Below are 20,903 nucleotides of genomic sequence, written 5' to 3'. Positions count from 1 at the left end.
CGGTGTCCAGCGGAGCGGTGCTTGACAGGAAGGGCCCAGCGGAGCGGTGCTTGACAGGAAGGGCCCAGTGGAGCGGTTCAAAGACGGCGGTGCCCAGCGGAGCGGTGCTTGACAGGAAGGGCCCAGCGGAGCGGTGCTTGACAGGAAGGGCCCAGTGGAGCGGTGCTTGACAGGAAGGGCCCAGCGGAGCGGTGCTTGACAGGAAGGGCCCAGCGGAGCGGTTCAGAGACGGCGGTGCCCAGCGGAGCGGTGCTTGACAGGAAGGGCCCAGCAGAGCAGTGCTAGACAGGAAGGGCCCAGCGGAGCGGTGCTTGACAGGAAGGGCCCAGCGGAGCGGTTCAGAGACGGCGGTGCCCAGCGGAGCGGTGCTTGACAGGAAGGGCCCAGCGGAGCGGTGCTTGACAGGAAGGGCCCAGCGGAGCGGTGCTTGACAGGAAGGGCCCAGCGGAGCGGTGCTTGAGACTGTGGGCCCCTGTTCAGAGGTGCTCCTCACAGCAGCCCCTGTTCAGCGGTGCTTCTCACGGCGGGGCCCTGTTCAGCGGTGCTTCTCACGGCGGGGCCCTGTTCAGCGGTGCTCCTCACAGCGGCCCCTGTTCAGCGGTGCTTCTCACGGCGGGGCCCGGTTCAGCGGTGCTTCTCACGGCGGGGCCCTGTTCAGCGGTGCTCCTCACAGCGGCCCCTGTTCAGCGGTGCTTCTCACGGCGGGGCCCTGTTCAGCGGTGCTTCTCACGGCGGGGCCCTGTTCAGCGGTGCTCCTCACAGCGGCCCCTGTTCAGCGGTGCTTCTCACGGCGGGGCCCTGTTCAGCGGTGCTTCTCACGGCGGGGCCCTGTTCAGCGGTGCTCCTCACAGCGGCCCCTGTTCAGCGGTGCTCCTCACGGCGGGGCCCTGTTCAGCGGTGCTTCTCACGGCAGGGCCCTGTTCAGCGGTGCTCCTCACAGCGGCCCCTGTTCAGCGGTGCTTCTCACGGCGGGGCCCTGTTCAGCAGTGCTTGACTTGTGTTTCGAGGGAACCAGACCTGGCCAATACTTCCCGCTCAGTCGCCATCCGACCTTTCAGATGCGGGGCCCTCCTTGGATGGAGTCCTGGGCCCGTGGGTGTCTTCCGTCACACCCGGAATGGGCCTGGTGGGGCCCTCCTGGGCAGCTCGCCTGCTGCCAGACTTGTCCGCCCTGCTGCCCTTGCCCTTCTTCGCCGAATCCCTGGGGCCCTTGCCTCCCTTTGTTGATGTGCCAGGTGACGGGGCAAGGCTACTGTCCTTGGTGGCAGCCGTCTCAGGCTTGTCACGCCGGCCCTTGCCTTTTAGGGTCCTCTTCCCAGGGGGTGGGCTGGCTGTCCCCATGCTGCTGCCCGATGTTCCTGCCCTAGGAGCTGGTGGACTCCAATAGCCCTGCACTATGGTCCTAGTAGGTGCAGGGCTTGTGGTGGCTGAGGTGCTCTTTGGACTCTTACCAGATGGAGGGGGTGGGTCAGGTGATGCAAAGAGGTTAAGTTTGGAGAGGAAAAGTTTTTTAGGAGCAATGGGAAGGGTAGGTGCAGTGGGTATGGGAGTGGAGGAAGAGGATGTGGTTGTAGGAGAGTCAAGTGTGCTGTCTTTGGGTGCAGGTGCTTGTGCTGGTGGCTGTCGTGAGGTGGATGGCTGTTGGGTGGGTGGCTGACTGCGTTTGTGTGGTTTGGAAGAGGGGGTGACAGACACACTGGGAGAGGACACAGGGGACGTGTAAATGGCAGTGGGGGTGGTGACTGCTCGTGTGCGGACTGGTCTGGAGGGTGTGCTGATGATGGAAGTACTGGCTGATGGGGGTGTGCATGCAGGTGTGAGTGGAGACGTCACAGGGAGGGAGGAGGGAGACGAGGAGGTGGGGGACACAGAGGAGGTAGTGACTGTTGGCATGTCTGCATCTGGATGTTGCTTGGGTGAATGCTTGTGTGATCTGTGGTGCTTATGTCTGGATGAGCTGCCTTTGGGTGTTGAGGTGTGTGCAGGCTGGTCTGATGGTGTGGATGGGATAGGCAGAGGTACAGGAGACTGGGACTGGGTGGAGGGAGTTTGAAGAGGGAGGCTGGAGACAGGGACAATGGCTGCCGTCAGTGCTGAGGCCAGAGCGTTGAACGATCGCTGATGGGCAGCCTGACCCGAATGAATGCCCTCCAGGTATGCATTGCTCCGATGCACCTCCCTTTCCACCCCCTGGATGGCATTCAAAAGGGTAGACTGCCCAACAATGATCGTCTGGAGTAGGTCAATGACCTCCTCACTGAGGGCAGCAGGGGTAACTGGGGCAGGGCCTGAGGTGCCTGGGGCGAAGGAGATGGCCGGCTTCCTGGCCGAGCGGGCACGGGCCGAACGCGGACGGGCTGCTGGGAGGGCGGAGCTGGTGCGCTGGGTGGCGGCTGTACCTGTTGTGGCGGTGGGCACGGATGTTGCCGCCACCGCAAGGGAGCTCCCTTCCGAGGACGTGTCGCTGACGTCTCCACGGGTCCCCGTTGTGGAGCCCCCCTCGCCCTCCGTCTCACTGGTGTACTCGGAGTCGGTTGCATGGCCCTCCGGGGCCATGTGAGATGCAGCTCCCTCGTGCGCCGATGCCACTTCTTCTCCGCCTGATGATGCTAATGCACACATGAACAGGAAGACAAATAAAATGGGGGGAAGGGAGAAATAAAGACAAGTTGAGTGCATGCATTGCCAACACCGTTGTCGGAGAGGACAGACACAGAAGCCCCCAGCACTACGCCGTGCATTCGGGGTACACTACTCAGTTATTGTGTCTTGGCCTACAGGTCTATGGACGACACATGCACACATAGGTGAGGCCGGACCATGGATAGCTGTACATGGCACCCTACAGAGGTGGGTGGCGGGGGCACAGGGCCATGCCTTACAGAGGGCCCTAGCCTACAGAATGCGCCCTGGCCTAGAGATAGCCACAGCCCTCCTCCCCCACCCAGACACCTCCACTGCGCGCAAAGATAGCAGAATGTGCTGATTCTCACCCCCTTGTGTCTGCTGTGGTGCCCTCACGCGCCCATCCAAATCGGGGTAGGCCACCGCCAGGATCCGGGACATCAGGGGGGTCATTTGGCGGCTGGCCCCCCTCCTACGTTGGGAGGCCATCCCCAGCAGAGACTCGGCGGTCTTTCTGGTCCCGCGGCGGATTTCCTCCCACCTCTTTCGGCAGTGGGTGCCCCGTCTGTTGTGGACCCCCAGGGCCCGGACGTCCTTGGCGATGGCACGCCAAATGTCGATCTTCTGATGGGCGCTGACCTATGTGACATGTACAGGGTGGGAAAGGAAATATCTTCACTTTTCTGCATGGTCGATGTGGGTGGCCCCCCCTCCCCAACCTTGCCATGTGGCACATGCTCTCATCTGTCGTGTGTTGCACTCCTCATTCGCTCACCTCCCCACCATCTTACATCCACCCCACTCAACACAGGCATAGCCCATACAACGTGCACCCTGGGTACTCACCTGTTGGTCTGGAGGACCGTAGAGTAGCGCATACTGGGGGAGGACCCCATCAACAAGTTTATCCATTTCCTCAGATGTGAAGGCAGGGGCCCTTTCCCCAGTCGCATCAGCCATTGTCACTTCCAGACCGAGGTCACAGCAGCACTTGCAGTATAGGTCCTTTCCTGTGGATGATCAGGTCACGGAGGCCGTGACTGCCATTTTCTATCTGCTTAATCACTCGAGACCTGATCATCCACAGGAGAGGACCTATACTGCACCGCCGGCGCACTTCCTCATTGGCTCCTGAAACCCATAGGATTCAATGTTAACCAATGCGGCTTTGCACCGCGGTCTTCGACCGCCTACCGCCACGGTGTGCCACGCCAGCGCATTGACCTCACATCCCAATGTCACACTTCACAGGTCAGGCAGCCGCCATTTCAAGGGCCCACATGGCTTAATTTCTACTGCGTCACACAGGCCTAGGCCTTGCATTGCCACTCATACATGCCATTCAATGCATACAGAATCGTGTACAGTGCAAGCTGTGTGAACGTACCTGTGGGTTGCTTGACTCTATGCTCCATGTTGTCCTTCCTAGGCACCGTCCGCTGGGACTTGCGAGGAGAAGGATGAATCCTCGCGTGTACAGACCGCTGGTGGACCTGTCGACAATGGAAGAACGTCATATCATACTTACATACAGGCTTGACAGAGCCACTATACATGAACTGTGTGCCCAGCTGGAGCCAGACCTGATGTCACACATCCGCCAACCCACGGGGATTCCCCCTCTGGTACAGGCTCTGTCAGTACTCCATTTTTTTGCTAGTGGATCTTTCCAAACAACAGTGGCCATTTCTTCTGGGATGTCGCAGCCCATGTTTTCTAAAGTTTTGTCCAGAGTGTTGTCTGCCCTGATGAAATACATGCGGAGCTACAGTGTCTTCCCTGAGGTGGTCGATTTGGCTACAGTGAAGGGTGATTTCTATGCCCTTGGACATATTCCCAACATCATTGGTGCCATTGATGGGACCCATGTGGCTTTGGTTCCCCCCAAAGACAGTGAGCAGGTGTACAGAAACAGAAAAAGTTATCATTCGATGAATGTCCAGGTGGTCTGTTTGGCAGACCAGTACATCTCCCATGTAAATGCCAAATTCCCTGGGTCTGTGCATGACGCGTACATAATGCGAAATAGCAGCATCCCTTATGTGATGGAACAGCTACAGAGACACCGTGTGTGGCTAATTGGTGACTCTGGCTACCCCAACCTGTCCTGGCTACTGACCCCAGTGAGGAATCCCCGGACCAGGGCAGAGGAACGGTACAATGAGGCCCATGGGCGAACTAGGAGGATCATAGAAAGGACCTTCGGCCTCCTGAAGGCCAGGTTTAGGTGCCTGCATATGACAGGTGGATCCCTAATGTACTCACCAAAGAAGGTGTGCCATATCATCGTGGCCTGCCGTATGCTTCACAATCTTGCTTTGCGAAGCCAGGTGCCTTTTCTGCAGGAGGATGGTCCAGATGGTGGTGTTGTAGCAGCTGTGGAGCCTGTGGAGAGTGAAGAGAAGGAAGACGACGGGGACGACACGGACAACAGGGATACAGTGATACAACAGTATTTTCAGTAGCACAGAGGTAAGATTCACCCACGCCATTTTACATTTACTTAAGACCTCCTGCCTCTATACTGTCTGTGTTTCCCCCAGTTCCTGTTAACTGATTTGTGACTTTCCCTTCCCTTTTCAGAGCTGTATGACCCACTGCGTGACTTCTGCTTTGTTTGCCCATGGACTAAAGCTGTATGACAGTGGTATGTTGTCATCACATTGTACCTGTACATGTTTGCACCGTTATGTGTAATACATTTGTTAAGAATACAAGCAGACTCCTGTTTTTTTAAGTGCAATAAGTGATTTTATTACAGTGCTACATTTAGGAACATGATTGTAAAACGGTAATGGGTGGGGGTGGGGTAATGTCCATGGCAGAGTCCAGTTCTCAGTCTCACAGGTGCATTGTCCATATGCCTGTGGAAGGATGGAGCAGGGGCAGTTTAAGGTTGGACAGGGTGGCAATGTGGGACAGTGGGATGACATCAGTGGGTTTCTTATGCTGGCGGGGGTCTTGGCATCCTACTCTGTCTTCTTGTGAGATCTCAGGTTCCGCTTGCGGGGTGGTTCTTCATCTGCAGGAGGTTGGGTTCTGGTGGCCTGTCGTTGTGTGGGGGCCTCCTGTCTACTAGCGCCGGCGGAGGTGGTAGGCTGTTCCTGGTCTGGGTTAGTGACAGGGGCCCTTTGGGGTGCTACATGGTCCCGCAATGTGGTGACTATCTGGTTGAGGGCCACGACGATGGTCCCCATTGCGTAACCAATGTTCCTCAGTTCCTCTCTGAACCCCATGTACCGTTCCTCCTGCTGTGCCTGGATCTCCTGGAACCTGGCCAGTACCGTAGCCATCGTCTCCTGGGAGTGGTGGTATGCTCCCATGATGGAGGAGAGGGCCTCTTGGAGAGTGGGTTCCCTGGGCCTGTCCCCCCCATGTCGCACAGCAGCCCTCCCAGTTCCCCTGTGTTCCTGGGCCTCTGTCCCCTGGACGGTGTGCCCACAACCACTGCCCCCAGGTCCCTGTTGTTGTTGGGGTGGTGGGTTAACCTGGGTGCCCTGTAGTGGCGGACACACCGCTGATTGACGTGTCCTGGAGACAGAGGCATGGGCCCGCTGGGTGGGAGCTGTGCTGGTGTTCCCAGAGGGGGTTAGGTCTGCTGTGGCCTGTGGCTGTGTGAGGGGAACCGACTGTCCCGAGGTCCCCGATGGGCCGGGCTGGTCATCTGGGTCCAGGGAGACAGAGCTGCTGTCATCACTGGGGGCCTTTTCTGGGGGTGGGATGGACATCTCTGGACCCTCCGTGGAGGTGTGGTGGCGTTCGGGTCCTGCAGGGGTATAAGGGTATGGTTATTGCTTCTGTGTGTGACATTTCGTGTAATGGGTGGGTGGCCGTGTACCCAAGTGCAGGCATTCCCTTGTGTGGGCTTTTGTGAGGGTGGCTTGTGGGGGTGATGTGTGTGCGAAGTGGCCATGCTTTGGTGATGGGTGTCCACGCTTTGTGGTCGCATGAGGGGCTGGGTATTGGGATGGGTGGGTTGTGATGGTGAGCCATTTGCAAGGAGTTGGTGTGATGGGGTGGGGGTGAGGGTGGGGGTATGTACTGGCATGCAGGTGGGGTGGGGGTGGGAAGAAGTAGTTAAGATTTGACTTACCAGAGTCCATTCCTCCAGCAACTCCTGCGAGGCCGTCAGGATGCAGGATGTGCAAGACTTCCTCCTCCCATGCTGTGAATTCTGGGGGAGTAGGTGGGGGTCCGCCGCCAGTCTTCTGCACCGCGATGTTGTGCCTTGATACCATTGAACGCACCTTCCCCCGTAGGTCGTTCCAGCGCTTCCTTATGTCGTCCCGATTGCGTGGATGCTGTCCCACAGCGTTGACCCTGTCGACTATCCTTTGCCATAGCTCCATCTTCCTGGCAATGCTGGTGTGCTGCACCTGTGCCCCGAAGAGCTGGGGCTCTACACAAACTATTTCCTCCACCATGACCCTGAGTTCTGCGTCAGAGAACCTGGGGTGTCTTTGGGGTGCCATGGGGTGGTGTGGATGAGGTGAGGGATGTTGTATGTGTTGTTGAGTGTGATGTGTGTGGTGGTGTATGGTGATATGTGCGTGGTAATTGTGTGGGTGATGTTGCGATAGGCCTCTGTGTGATGGTCTACTCTATGCAGTGCTGTTTGTCTCTTTCCTTCAGTCGCTATTGTGGTCGTAAGGGTTTGTGGGTGATGTGGGTGTGTGCTTTATATTGTAATGGGTGTGTGGGTGTGTTGTTTGTATGTGTCTCAGGTGTGTGTATTTCAAAATGTCCAATGTGGTTATGTTTTGTAAGGGTGTGTGTATTTTGACCGCAGCGGTGTGTACCGCCAATGGAATACCGTGGTTGAAAGACCGCCGTGTGGATTCGTGGGTCAGAATGGCATGGGCGTATTTCTGTTGGCGTGACGGTGGAGGTTTGGTCATCGCCATTTTTTCGCTGACCTTTGGTGTGGCGGACTTTTGTGGATGTCGGGTTTTTGGCGGTTTGCCAGTTGCGCGTCAGAATGACGGTGGTGGTTTACCGCAGCGGTGTTATTGCGGTCTTCTGTCCGGCAGTAAGCGCCTTTTACCGCTGAGGTCAGAATGACCCCCTATATGTCCTACCTTAACCATACACTGCACCCTGCCCTTGGGGCTACCTAGGGCCTACCTTAGGGGTGCCTTACATGTAAGAAAAGGGAAGGTTTAGGCCTGGCAAGTGGGTATACTTGCCAAGTCGAATTTACAGAGTAAAAATACACACACAGACACTGCAGTGGCAGGTGTGAGACATGATTACAGGGTTACTTGTGTGGGTGGCACAACCAGTGCTGCAGGCCCACAAGTAACATTTGATTCACAGGCCCTGGGCACCTCTAGTGCACTTTACTAGGGACTTAACATTAAAACAAATATGCCAATCATGAAAGAACCAATTACGTACACATTTTAAACAGGAGCACTTGCACTTTAGCACTGGTTAGCAGTGGTAAAGTGCCCAGAGTAACAAAAACAATAAAATCAGAGTCCAGCACCCATCAACAACCTGGGGAACAGAGGCAAAAAGTTAAGGGAGACCACGCCAAGGATGAAAAGTCTAACACGTGTCCCCCCCAGCTAAAAGTGGGGAGCAACTACCCAACCTCATGGGAGTTCTCATCACTAAGGCGGAAGAACCTGGACAGACCATCAGCATTGGCGTGCTCTGTACCAGGACGATGTTCCACCGTAAAGTCCATCCCCTGTAGGGAAATGGACCACCTCAACAGTTTTGGATTCCCACCCCTCATCTGCATTAACCATCTGAGGGGCCTGTGGTCGGTCTGAACTCGGAAGTGAGCCCCAAACAAGTAGGGTCTTAGCTTCTTCAGTGCCCAGACCACAGCAAATGCTTCGCGTTCTATGGTACTCCACCTACGTTCCCTGGGTAGTAACCTCCTGCTAATGAAGGCTACGGGTTGATCTAGGCCCTCTTCATTAAGCTGTGAGAATACTGCTCCAATACCATGTTCTGAGGCGTCTGTTTGCACAACAAACTCCTTGGAGTAGTCAGGTGCCTGCAGCACAGGTGCTGTGCACATGGCAGCCTTCAGGGCATCAAAAGCATTCTGGCAAGCCTCTGTCCAGATCACTTTCTTGGGTTGCTTCTTAGAAGTCAACTCCGTTAAGGGGGTAACAATGGTACCATATCCCTTAACAAACCTCCTGTAATATCCTGTGAGACCTAAAAAGGCTCTCACTTCAGTCTGGGTCTTGGGAGGCTCCCAAGCCAGAATCGTGTCAATCTTAGGCTGTAGGGGTGCCACCTGGCCACTCCCCACCTGGTGTCCTAAGTACACCACAGAACCCTGCCCTATTTGGCACTTGCTCGCCTTAATAGTGAGGCCTGCCTTCTGCAGGGCCTCTAACACTCTCCAGAGCTGTTGCAGGTGTTCCTCCCATGTGGAACTAAACACAGCAATGTCATCCAGGTAGGCGGCACTGAACTCATCCAGTCCTGCCAACACCTGGTTGACCAACCTCTGAAAGGTGGCAGGGGCATTCTTCATCCCAAAGGGCATCACATTGAAGTGGAAGTGCCCATCTGGGGTAGAGAATGCTGACCTCTCCTTTGTCCCCTCAGTTAAGGCAATCTGCCAGTACCCAGATGTTAAATCAAACGTACTGAGGTACTTGGCAGCTCCTAACCGATCAATGAGCTCATCAGCTCAGGGGATGGGGTGTGCGTCAGTCTTGCTGACTGCATTGAGACCCCGGTAGTCCACACACAACCTAAGTTCTGGAGTGGCACCAGGAGCAGCAGCCTTTGGGACCAAGACCACTGTGCTGGCCCAAGGACTGCTGGAGTGCTCAATAACCCCTAGGGTTAACATTTTGGAGACTTCCTCCTTAATGCAAGCCCTGACCCTGTCAGTCACCCTGTAAACCTTATGTTTAACAGGTGTACTGTCCCCAGTGTCCACATCATGTGTGCACAGGTGTGTGACTCCTGGGATCAGGGAAAACAGCGAGGCGAACTGTCCCAGCACGTGGCAACAGTCCCTCTGCTGTTCCTCAGTCAGGGAGGGGGAGAGGATCACTCCCTCCACAGACCCATCTTTCTCTCCTGCAGACAGGAGGTCAGGAAGAGGCTCACTCTCTTCCTCCACCCCATCATCTGTCGCTAGGAGCATGGATAGCTCAGTTCGCTCAAAGTGTGGTTGGAGGCGGTTGACATGTAGGACCCTCAAAGGGTTTCTGGGGGATTGCAAGTCTACCAGATAGGTGACCTCGCTCTTTCTTTCCACCACCTCAAAAGGCCCAGTCCACTTATCTTGGAGAGCCCTAGGCTCCACTGGTGCCATGACCCACACTTTTTGTCCAGGCTGAAACTCAACCAGAGTGGCATTCTGGTCGTACCACCGTTTCATATCCTCCTGGCTTGCTTCCAGGTTCTCCTGAGCGAGACTCTTGAAGCGGGCAGTCTGGTTTCTTAGTGCCAGAATGTAGCTAAATACATCTTGGGGTGGTTTACTAGGAGCTTTCTCCAAAGCCTCCTTCACCAGACTGAGCAGTCCCCTCACAGGGTGGCCATAGATGAGCTCAAAGGGGCTAAAGCCAAATCCCTTTTGAGGCACCTCCCTGTAAGCGAACAGAAGGCATGGCAAGAGAATGTCCCACTTACGCCTCAAGGGCTCTGACAGGCCCTGAATCATGCCTTTCAAGGTGCGGTTGAATCTCTCAACCAGACCATTACTTTGGGGGTGGTAAGGGGTGGTGAACTTGTAGGTTACCCCACACACCTTCCACAGAGACTTCATATAAGTGGATATGAAGTTTGTACCTCTATCAGATACCACCTCCTTGGGGAACCCCATGCGGGTAAAAACCCCCATCAAGGCACGTCTTACCACGGGGGCAGTGACCGTCCTTAGAGGAATGGCTGCCATAGACCGGGTGGATACGCATACCCACCCAGGCAGACCCAACATCTCCAAGTGAGACCTGTGTTCCACCTCCTTCCAAGGGGAATCCTCCAGGTCGTTACCTAGCAAACAATCAACAGGCATGGTTGGACTCACAGTTACTTTCCAGGAACCTGAGACCCCCCCCCCCATTCAAAGGGAACCTGGGCCACTCTGCAGAGGCGCTCAGAGTTGTCTACCGCAACTACTTGGTGAAGTACCCGGGGATCAATCTGCTCTTCAGACACCAGGTGACTCCTCACTGTAGTCACACTGGCTCCTGTGTCTCTCAGAGCCTCCATCCTCTGCCCATTGATGGTCACCCATTGCCTGTACTTCTTAGTGTTATCAGGCACTAGGTTTCTCTGGACCATCTCACTGTCCCCTAGTGAGACAAGGGTCATTTCTGCTGGTTCCCACCCACCTGAAACCAACTCCTCCCCAAGCGCTACACTGGCCAAACCCTGGGACGGTGCACCAGTGGGTGCCGGTGTACTTTTGGGGCATTTGGGGTCCCCCCTCACATGACCCACCTGGTCACATGCATAGCACTTACGTGGGGGACCACCTGCCACTGGCTTCCCTTTGGACAACCATGGCTTCTTTTCACTGGGGGGTTGGGAATCCTTACCCTGGGAATCAGTTTGGGGCCCTTTAGAGAACTCTGCCTCTTTGCCCTTACCCCCCGCTTTCTTCTGAGAGGGACCCTGCCCACCCTTGGCGTGGTCTCCCCCATACCTCTTTTGGACCCTGGTGCTCTCCCAGCGGTCCGCTTCCTGTGCAAGCTTCCTGGGGTCAGTCAGCTTGCTGTCAATGAGGTGCTGGCGCAGCTCTGGAAAACATAAACTGTACAAGTGCTCCCAAGCAATTAAGTTGTAAAGCCCCTCATACGTGTTTACCTTACTGCTCTTCACCCAACCATCCAGTGACCTGCAAAAAGAATCAACACATTCCAACCATGTTTGGGATTCCTTTCTCTTGTAGGATCTAAACTTCTCCTTGTACTGCTCAGGGGTGAGACCATACCTGGTGAGTAAGGCCTCCTTCATTACAGGGTAGGTGAGATCCTGAGCATCCCCTAAGGCTGTCAGTGTGTCCCTCCCCTCTGCCTCAAAATGCTTCCACAGGGCTGCCCCCCAATGAGCTTCAGGGACCAGGTTCATGTGGAGAGCTGACTCATAACCCTTGAACCACAAGTAGATATCATCCTCCCTCTTATAATCCCTCACAAGGTCTTTTGGGATGTGTACCCTTCTCTCAGGCTGCACTGTAGGATTGCTGCCACCATCCCTACTGGCTGACTCCTCTGATCTATCTCTTTTAAACTGAGCTCATGAGCCATTGCTAACTTCCTTTCCTCAATGGCCAGCCTTCTCTGTTCCATCTCTAGACTGAGCTTTTTCAGCTCCAATTGGTACTCCCTCTCTGCCTGTCTGTCCTGTAACTCTCCAGGTGTCAGACCCTTGGAGGATACACTGCTACTTGCCCTAGAGACTCTTTCCCTGGGAATAACAGGTCCCCCCACTATACCATTATGTACTGATTGCTCTCCCTCCTCATCCTCATCCTCCTCCTCATCCTCAGTGTGCCCTGCAGGGCTTCTGGTTGTCACCCAGGCCCTCAGCACCTTTTTCAGCTCATCCTTCTTGGAAGAGCTCTTAATGGGACAACCAAAATTTTTACAAAACTGCTTCAGCTGAGCCTTGTTATAACTATCCAATTGCTTCAGGTCAAAAACAGCTTCAACTGATGCATCTCCAAGTAGAGACATGATAAAAGGTTAAAAGAGTGCAAAGTTCCAAATGCAGAAAAGCAAGTTCTCAAATGAAGTTCCAGAAAAGTCAATCACCGGATCAGCGAAAAAAGAAACTGAATGCAAAGCAAAAACAGTCCAAATAGAAAAAAACAAAAATCACAAGACTAGTAGTATGTGGTCATGTAGTGGTCTGAACTCAAACAGTAGTGTACACTTAATTACTGTATGTCAAGCACAAATACAAGTCCAAATCCCAACCGCTGATCACCAATGATAGAAATGGGGTCTTTGGTTGACAGTCAGGTTACCCCCTGTTCAAGCAAGGACCCTCACTCTAGTCAGGGTAAAAGAGAATCACCCTCAGCTAACCCCTGCTTACCCCCTTGGTAGCTTGGCAGAGCAGTAGGCTTAACCTCAGAGTGCTAGGTGTAAAGTATTTGTACCAACACACACAGTAACTTAATGAAAACACTACAAAATGACACAACACCGGTTTAGAAAAATAGGAAATATTTATCTAAACAAAACAAGACCAAAACGACAGAAATCCGACATACACAAGTCAAGTTATGAATTTTTAAAGACTAAACTCAAAAATAGCGCTTAGAAACAAAAATGCTTCGATGAGATGTTAACATGGCGTCGTGACGGAGTCGTTCCCAACAAGCCGACACCAGCGGCGCCGGACACGGAGTCGTGTAGACCCCTAAGTACAGTACCTTTGGTGAAGAGTGAAAACAAGCCGATGCGCGAAGTTGGGAATTGCGGCGTCTGTGCGAAACGTTGAATCCGTGCACTTCGAGCGGCGTCTGTCACGACGTGGTGCGGCGACTTCCACGGAGTCGCGGACTTCAGTGGGGCTGCTGCGGCGTCGGGCCTGCGAAGAGCGTCGCGTTCCAGCGAAGGTCACGCCGTCGGGTGCAGGCGGCGTCACCGAATTCAGCAGCAGCGTCGGTCCGGAGTCGTCCGAAGTCGATTTCCTTGGATTTCCACCAGCTTTCCTTTCAAGGGCCCAGGGACTGGATAGGGCACCACTTGTCAGAGCAGGAGTCTCTCCAGAGACTCCAGGTGCTGGCAGAGAGAAGTCTTTGCTGTCCCTGAGACTTCAAACAACAGGGGGCAAGCTCTAAATCAAGCCCTTGGAGATTTCTTCACAAGATGGAAGGCACACAAAGTCCAGTCTTTGCCCTCTTACTCTGGCAGAAGCAGCACTGCAGGAAAGCTCCACAAAGCACAATCACAGGCAGGGCAGCACTTCTTCCTCAGCTATCAGCTCTTCTCCAGGCAGAGGTTCCTCTTGGTTCCAGAAGTGTTTCTCAAGTCTGTAGATTTGGGTGCCCTTCTTATAACCATTTTAGTCTTTGAAGTCACCTTTCTTCAAAGGGGACTCACACCCACTTGTGAAATCCTGCCTTGCCCAGGCAAGGCATCAGACACACAGCAGGGGGTTGGAGCCGGCATTGTCAGAGGCAGGCACAGTCCTTTCAGATGAGAGTGACCACTCCACCCCTCCCTCCTAGCAGAGATGGTTAATCAGGAAATGCAGGTTACACCCCAGCCCCCTTTGTGTCACTGTCTAGTGCGAGGTGAAAAACAACCCAACTGTCAAACTGACCCAGACAGGGAATCCACAAACAAGGCAGAGTCACAAAATGGTTTAAGCAAGAAAATGCTCACTTTCTAAAAGTGGCATTTTCAAACGCACAATCTCAAAATCAACTTTACTAAAAGATGTGTTTTTACATTGTGAGTTCAGGGACCCCAAACTCCACATGTCCATCTACTCTCTAGGGGAATCTATGCTTTAATCATATTTAAAGGTAGCCCCCATATTATCCTATGAGAGAGACAGTCCTTGCAACAGTGAAAAACAAATTTAACAATATTTCACTGTCAGGACATATAAACCACATTACTATATGTCCTACCTTAACCATGCACTGCACCCTGCCCTTGGGGCTACCTAGGGCCTACCTTAGGGGTGCCTTACATGTAAGAAAAGGGAAGGTTTAGGCCTGGCAAGTAGGTATACTTGCCAAGTCGAATTTACAGAGTAAAAATACACATACAGACACTGCAGTGGCAGGTGTGAGACATGATTACAGGGTTACTTGTGTGGGTGGCACAACCAGTGCTGCAGGCCCACTAGTAACATTTGATTAACAGGCCCTGGGCACCTCTAGTGCACTTTACTAGGGACTTAACAGTAAAACAAATATGCCAATCATGGAGAACCAATTACGTACACATTTTAAACAGGAGCACTTGCACTTTAGCTCTGGTTAGCAGTGGTAAAGTGCCCAGAGTAACAAAAACAATAAAAGCACCCATCAACAACCTGGGGAACAGAGGCAAAAAGTTAAGGGAGACCACGCCAAGGATGAAAAGTCTAACAAAACGTATATGGTCCAATGTTATAATTACAATTGGCATGACAGACCCATGTAAGTCCTTAGTAGATAATGGGGCAAGGGGGATTGAAACTACCTATAAACCTCTGGTATATAATAGAGGAGGGAGGTTTGGAGGCCCAGTAGATTTATTGCACTGGAGTGTGCACTGCTGTGTTGCCTGCTGTCATTTTTAAAGGCAGCCATGCCTTGCAGGCTGTCTTTGAAAACTAAAATGTGTACAAATTTGACTTTGGAATTAAACATACTTCCAAAGTGGTACTCTACCATACACACAACACACCCCCGCATGCATACACGCACTCCCTAGATGCCCCAGGGGTGGGGCGTGATTTTATGATAAAAAGGGACATTATAAAAGATGTTTTATATGCCCCAGTGAGGGAAAAAACTGCACCTTTCGTGTTCGCCATTGTAGAAAGGTAGCTGAATAGTCTAAAATAGATATATTTTTCTTAAGCATTAAGCATAAATAATGCTAGGGAGGAGGTGGAAATAGCATGAAAGGACTAAAATGAGTGGTAATGATAAAGTCAGCAACTTGCCATTGTTGAATTTATCATAACTAATACAGAAAATAAGTTAAACGACTGCATGCGGTCCCTCCTGATTGGTCATCCCTAACAGGATAAGCCAGGCTGCTTTTATGAGGTGATAAGTGGCCTGCACTAGGCAGAGGCTGTCTGATGGGGAGATTAGCAGATGCTAAGGCCAGGCCAGGAAGGGGGCTGGGTAAATCAAACTGGGCATTAAAAGGAAGCAAGTAAAAAATGAATGCAGCCAGGCCTGTCCTCTCACCCTGTAACCCACACATAGATAGCTTAGGAAAGGAATTTGGAAATGTCCAGAGGGGGAGTTAATGGAAATGAGCTACACCAGTGGGTTGGTTAGCCAGGTCTTGCTCCCCTGGAGGGAAATACTCCATCTTGGAATGTTAAAGTGGAGTTCTTTTTGAGGCAAGAAAATGCTACACTTTGGAGGAACTTGTCATGCTTCTGGGTGGCACCCTGCAGCTCATTTGATAAGGATGCTGTTAGACCTGGCATCCTTGGCGTGGTCTCCCCTGTCTTTTTTTGCCTCCACTTCCCATGTTTTGACTGTGTGCTGGACTTTGTTTTTGCTGGTTTTGGTACTCTGGGCACTTTACCATTGCTGACCAGTGCTGAAGTGCATGTGTTCTCTGTGTAAACTGTATGTGTAATTGGCTTTTCCCTGATTGTCATATTTGATTTACTAGTAAGTCCCTAGTAAAGTGCGCTAGAGGTACCCAGGACCTGTAAGTCAAATATTACTAGTAGGCCTGCATCACTGATTGTGCCACCCACATGAGTAGCCCTGTATACATGGCTCAGACCTGCCACTGCAGTGTCTGTGTGTACAGTTTTAAACTGCCAGTTTAACCTGGCCAGTGGATTTTTCTACATGTAAGGCACCCTTAAGGTAGGCCCTAGGTAACCCCATGGGCAGGGCACAGTATATGTTAAAGGTAGGACATGTAGTGGTGTGTTTTTCATGTCCTGACAGTAAAATACTGCCAAATTAGTTTTTCACTATTGCAAGGCCTATCTCTCTCATAGGTTAACATAGGGACTGCCTTTAAACATCTTTTAAGTGCAGTTTCCCTTTGGGAGCAGATAGAGATGTGGAGTTTGGGGTTTCTGAACACAATTTAAAAATACATAGGGCCTCATTTTAACCTCAGCAGTCTTTTTCAAAGACTGACGAGGTGCCGCCGGGCTGAAGAGCGCCAGTGAAGGCGGTCTTCCGCCCAGCGTATTATGACTGCTGGCAGCCCCCCGCCCTTTTTCAGACAGAAAGCCACCAGCAGCCACACTGGTGGTCGGCGGCGAAGTGGAGGCTGCTCCACCTCCACCGCCCCATCATCAGAACACCGCCCTCCAAATCACAACCCAGGATTTGGCGTGGCGGTGTTCTGGTGACGGGGAGCTGTCGGCGGAGCAGCCCCCATGGATCCCGTTCCCTCCAGGAGGATCACCGGACAAGGTAAGTTGATCGTCCGTTAGGGGAGGGGGGTGGGAGGGTGTTGTGTGCGTGTATAGGGTTGTGCGTGTGAGTGTGTAGACGGGGTGTGTGAGTGCGTGTATGCATGCGGGGGTGTGTTGTGTGTATGGGAAATGTGTGCGTATATGTCTATGTGCATGTGTGCTTGTAAGTGTGCGTGTATGTTTGTGTAGTAGTTGTGTGAGTGTGCATGTAGGGGCATGGGGGGGTGTGTGTCAATGTTTTTGGAGGGGGTGGGTGGGGGGTCCTGCCACCTTTGGAGGTTGGTAGGGGGGGTCGTGGGTTTGGGGGGAGGACTCTGGTGAGGGGGATACCCCTATCAGTGCCAGGGAACAAATTCATTCCCTGGCACTGATAGTGCCTACCGCCATGGATTTTATGACAGTACAAAACCCCACGAAATCCATGGCGGTAGGAGGGGTCCTGATACCACCGGCGGTCTAGTGACGGCCGCCAGGCTGGAGACCGAAGTCTCCAGCCCAGCAGTCGTTACCACCCTGGCGGTCGGAGTGTAGAAGTGGCGGTTTGGCATGGCAGTAACCGCCATGCTTGTAATTGCATTTTTTTTGCCACCGGCCTGTTGGCGGTATTACTGCCACTTCTACACCGACCGCCAGGGTTGTAATGAGGGCCATAGTTTGGTAAAGTTGTTTTTTAAAATTGTCAGTTTGAAAATACTGTGTTTAAGAAGTGGGCATGTTCTTGCTCAAACTATTCTGTGAATCTGCCTGCTTGTGTATTCCCTGTCTGGGTGAGACTGACAGTTGGGCTGTTTTTTTAATCTCCACTAGACAGTGACACAAAGGGAGCTGGGGTGTAGCCTGCATATCCTGATGGGCCATCTGGGCTAGAGTGGTGGGAGGAGCTGACACGTACACCTGAATGGGCTGTGTCTGGAGCCAGACTTGGGCAAGGCAGGATCTTGTGAACAACAGAGACTTTCCTTTGAAGTTTGCCAACTTCAAAGGCAGAAAGGGGTATAAGTAGTGTACCCAAAACCCCAGATTTTCAGATTCCTTCTGGATTCAAGAGGAACCTCTGCCAGGGAGAGAAGCTGAAGAACTGGAGGAGGAGTACTGTCCCATTGCCTTTGAATGTGCTTTGCTGGGTTGGCCTGCAGTTGCTGCTTCTGCCTGAAAGAGGACAAAGGCTAGACTTTGTGGTATATTCCTTCTTGTGAAGTGTCTCCAAGGGCTTGGATTGAGTTTGCCTCCTGTTTTGAAGTCTCAGGGTCATCAAAGACTTCCTCTGCCAGCACTTGGACTCTGCTGAAACTCCTACCCTGGCAAGTGGTGCAAAGATGAAGCTGGTGGAACAAAGACTGAAATCCATGCACAGGAGCTGTGGAAGGAAAATTTTGATGCACCACCTGAAAGGCGGCTGTTAAAACAATATATCACCTGCATCACAGCTGAAAAATCGACACACCACCTGCATTGCAGCTGGGAAATCGATACATCACCTGCATGCCAGATGGAGAAATTATGCAAACCCCATGAAATGCAGATTCTCATCATCAGACGGGCGGATCACTGGGCTCCACAATCGACGTGAACTTGCCCGTCAGAAAATCGACGCATCGCTCTATTGCAGGAGAGAAAACTACACATCACCTACCCTACTGGAGAAAAATGACACATGGCCTCACTTGCGAGTAAGGAATCTACGCATCGCTGACTTTTCCGATACATGCTCGCCCGTGCAGCTTTATTTTTTACGCAAACCAGGTACTTTGTGTAACAACAGCGCATCCGTTGTTTTCTATGGAGTAAGACTCTTTTTATTTTAAAAATTCATAACTTTACTTGTGCATGCGTTCTCTGACCTTGTTGTCAGGACAGGACGCTCCCCCCGCCGCGCAGCGCACCCTGCAGGTGCTCTGTCCCTGTCTGCCGCTGCTGCCCGTGTTCGAGGCCCTCCTCCACCCACAGGCTCCCGCCTGCACCTCATCCCTGGTGGCCCAGTGGTGGGCAGTAAGGTTTGCTTCTGTCATGTCTGTTTTTTTCTCAGTTTTTCTCTGTTGTGACCACTGTATTCACTGCATTATAGTCACGTTGTCTCTGTTATTTCAATTTGTACCCTTCATGCTGCCTCTGGTTGTCCTAGTATTTGTTGCATAGTAGTCACGTTATTTTTTGTCCTCTCTGTGCGCTTTGTACTGCATCTTTGCTCTCTCCCCTTGCGCGTCTCCCTCCTCCTCTGACCCCCCCCACCCCCAACCCAGCGCCATCCGCCCGCTTCCCTGACTATTTTCTCCTACTCTACACCCCCTGCCCTCCCACCTCTCTCTCCCCTCTAGCTACCTAGCGTTATTTCTCACCCCCCTCCACACTCGCCGCTCCCTCGCCTGTTTTCCTGCCGCTTCGGCCCGCCCCTCCCGCCCCCAGCTCCTCCTCCCTCCCTCCACCCCCTCTTAATGCAGGCCGCTGCGCTGCGAGGGCGCGTTCTCTGACCTTGCTGTCAGGACAGGACGCTCCCCCCGCTGCGCAGCGCACCCTGCAGGTGCTCTGTCCCTGACTGCCACTGCTGCCCGTGTTCGAGGCCCTCCTCCACCCGCAGGCTCCCGCCTGCGCCTCATCCCTGGTGGCCCAGTGGTGGGCAGTAAGGTTTGCTTCTGTCGTGTCTGTTTTTTTCTCAGTTTTTCTTTGTTGTGCCCACTGTATTCACTGCATTATAGTCACGTTGTCTCTGTTATTTCAATTTGTGCCCTTTGTACTGCCTCTGGTTGTCCTAGTATTTGTTGCATAGTAGTCACGTTATTTTTTGTCTTCTCTGTGCGCTTTGTACTGCATCTTTGCTCTCTCCCCTTGCGCGTCTCCCTCCTCCTCTGACCCCCGCAACCCCAATCCAGCGCCATCCGCCCGCTTCCATGACTATTTTCTCCTACTCTACACCCCCTGCCCTCCCACCTCCCCCTCCCCCTCCCCTCTAGCTACCTAGCGCTATTTCTCACCACCCTCCCCACTCGCCGCTCCCTCGCCTGTTTTCCTGCTGCTTCGGCCCCGCCCCCCTCCCGCTCCCAGCTCCTCCTCCCTCTCTCCACCCCCTCTTAATGCCAGAGGCGCGCCAGAGGCAGGCCCGTCTGTGCCCATCCGCGCCTGGACCACGCCCAGCGCCAGAACCCCTGGACCTCGCACTCCGCACCGCACACTTCCCAGTCTCAGCTACGACGCCGCTTCGCTCCACGCACTCAATAACGGCCGAGACCAACACTGCTACCAAGCCGCCCCGAAGCACACCCACAGACCTTTCGCCTGCAGCAACTGCCACTTCACCTGCGACCGAACCCCCAAACCAACAACCGCCAGACCGAACCACCTCCGCTGCATACTCCTCAACACCCGCTCCGCACGCAAACACGCCGTGGAACTCTGGGACCTGCTCGACAGCACTGCCCCGGACGTAGCCTTCTTGACTGAGACATGGTGGAACGACTCATCCGCGCCAGACATCGCCATCGCCATCCCAGACGGATACAAGATCTCCCGCAGGGACCGCACCAACGGCTACGGAGGAGGACTCGCCATCATCCACAAGTCCACCCTCAAGATCACCACCCACACCGACGACCACTTCACCACCACTGAGCTTCTACACTTCCGGATCCACACCGACCCCAACTCCACCCTCAGAGGAACGCTCATCTACAGACCCCCCGGACCACGGGCCCAGTTCTGCGACGCCATCGCCGACATCGCAAGCACCCACGCACTCGCCTCCACGGACTACATCCTCCTCAGGGACCTCAACCTTCACCTCGAGAACAACAACGACCACAACTCCACCACGCTGATCAGCAACCTCACGAACCTCGGACTCAGACAACTCGTCACGTCACCAACCCACGCCGCCGGACACACACTGGACGGCATCTTCTCCACCAGCGACCACGTTACCTTCAACGACACCACCGAACCCTACTGGACCGACCACCACTGCATCCACTTCACCTACAACAAAAACACCGCACACCACCACAGCCGCCAACTCCCCCGCCGCAGCTGAGGCAAAGTCACCGAAGAACAACTTCTCTGCACCCTCTCCGAGAACCCGCCGAACGAGCCCACCGACCCAGACACTGCGGCCTGCAACTTCAGACAATGGATCAACAACTGCGCCAACATCCTCACCCCGCTGAAGAAACCCCCCAGCAACCTCGCCAGCAAGAAAGCCTCCTGGTTTACCAACGAAC

Source organism: Pleurodeles waltl, chromosome 7 (assembly GCF_031143425.1).
Source record: "Pleurodeles waltl isolate 20211129_DDA chromosome 7, aPleWal1.hap1.20221129, whole genome shotgun sequence".
NCBI lineage: Eukaryota > Metazoa > Chordata > Amphibia > Caudata > Salamandridae > Pleurodeles > Pleurodeles waltl.
Note: the sequence above shows the minus strand (reverse complement) of the source record.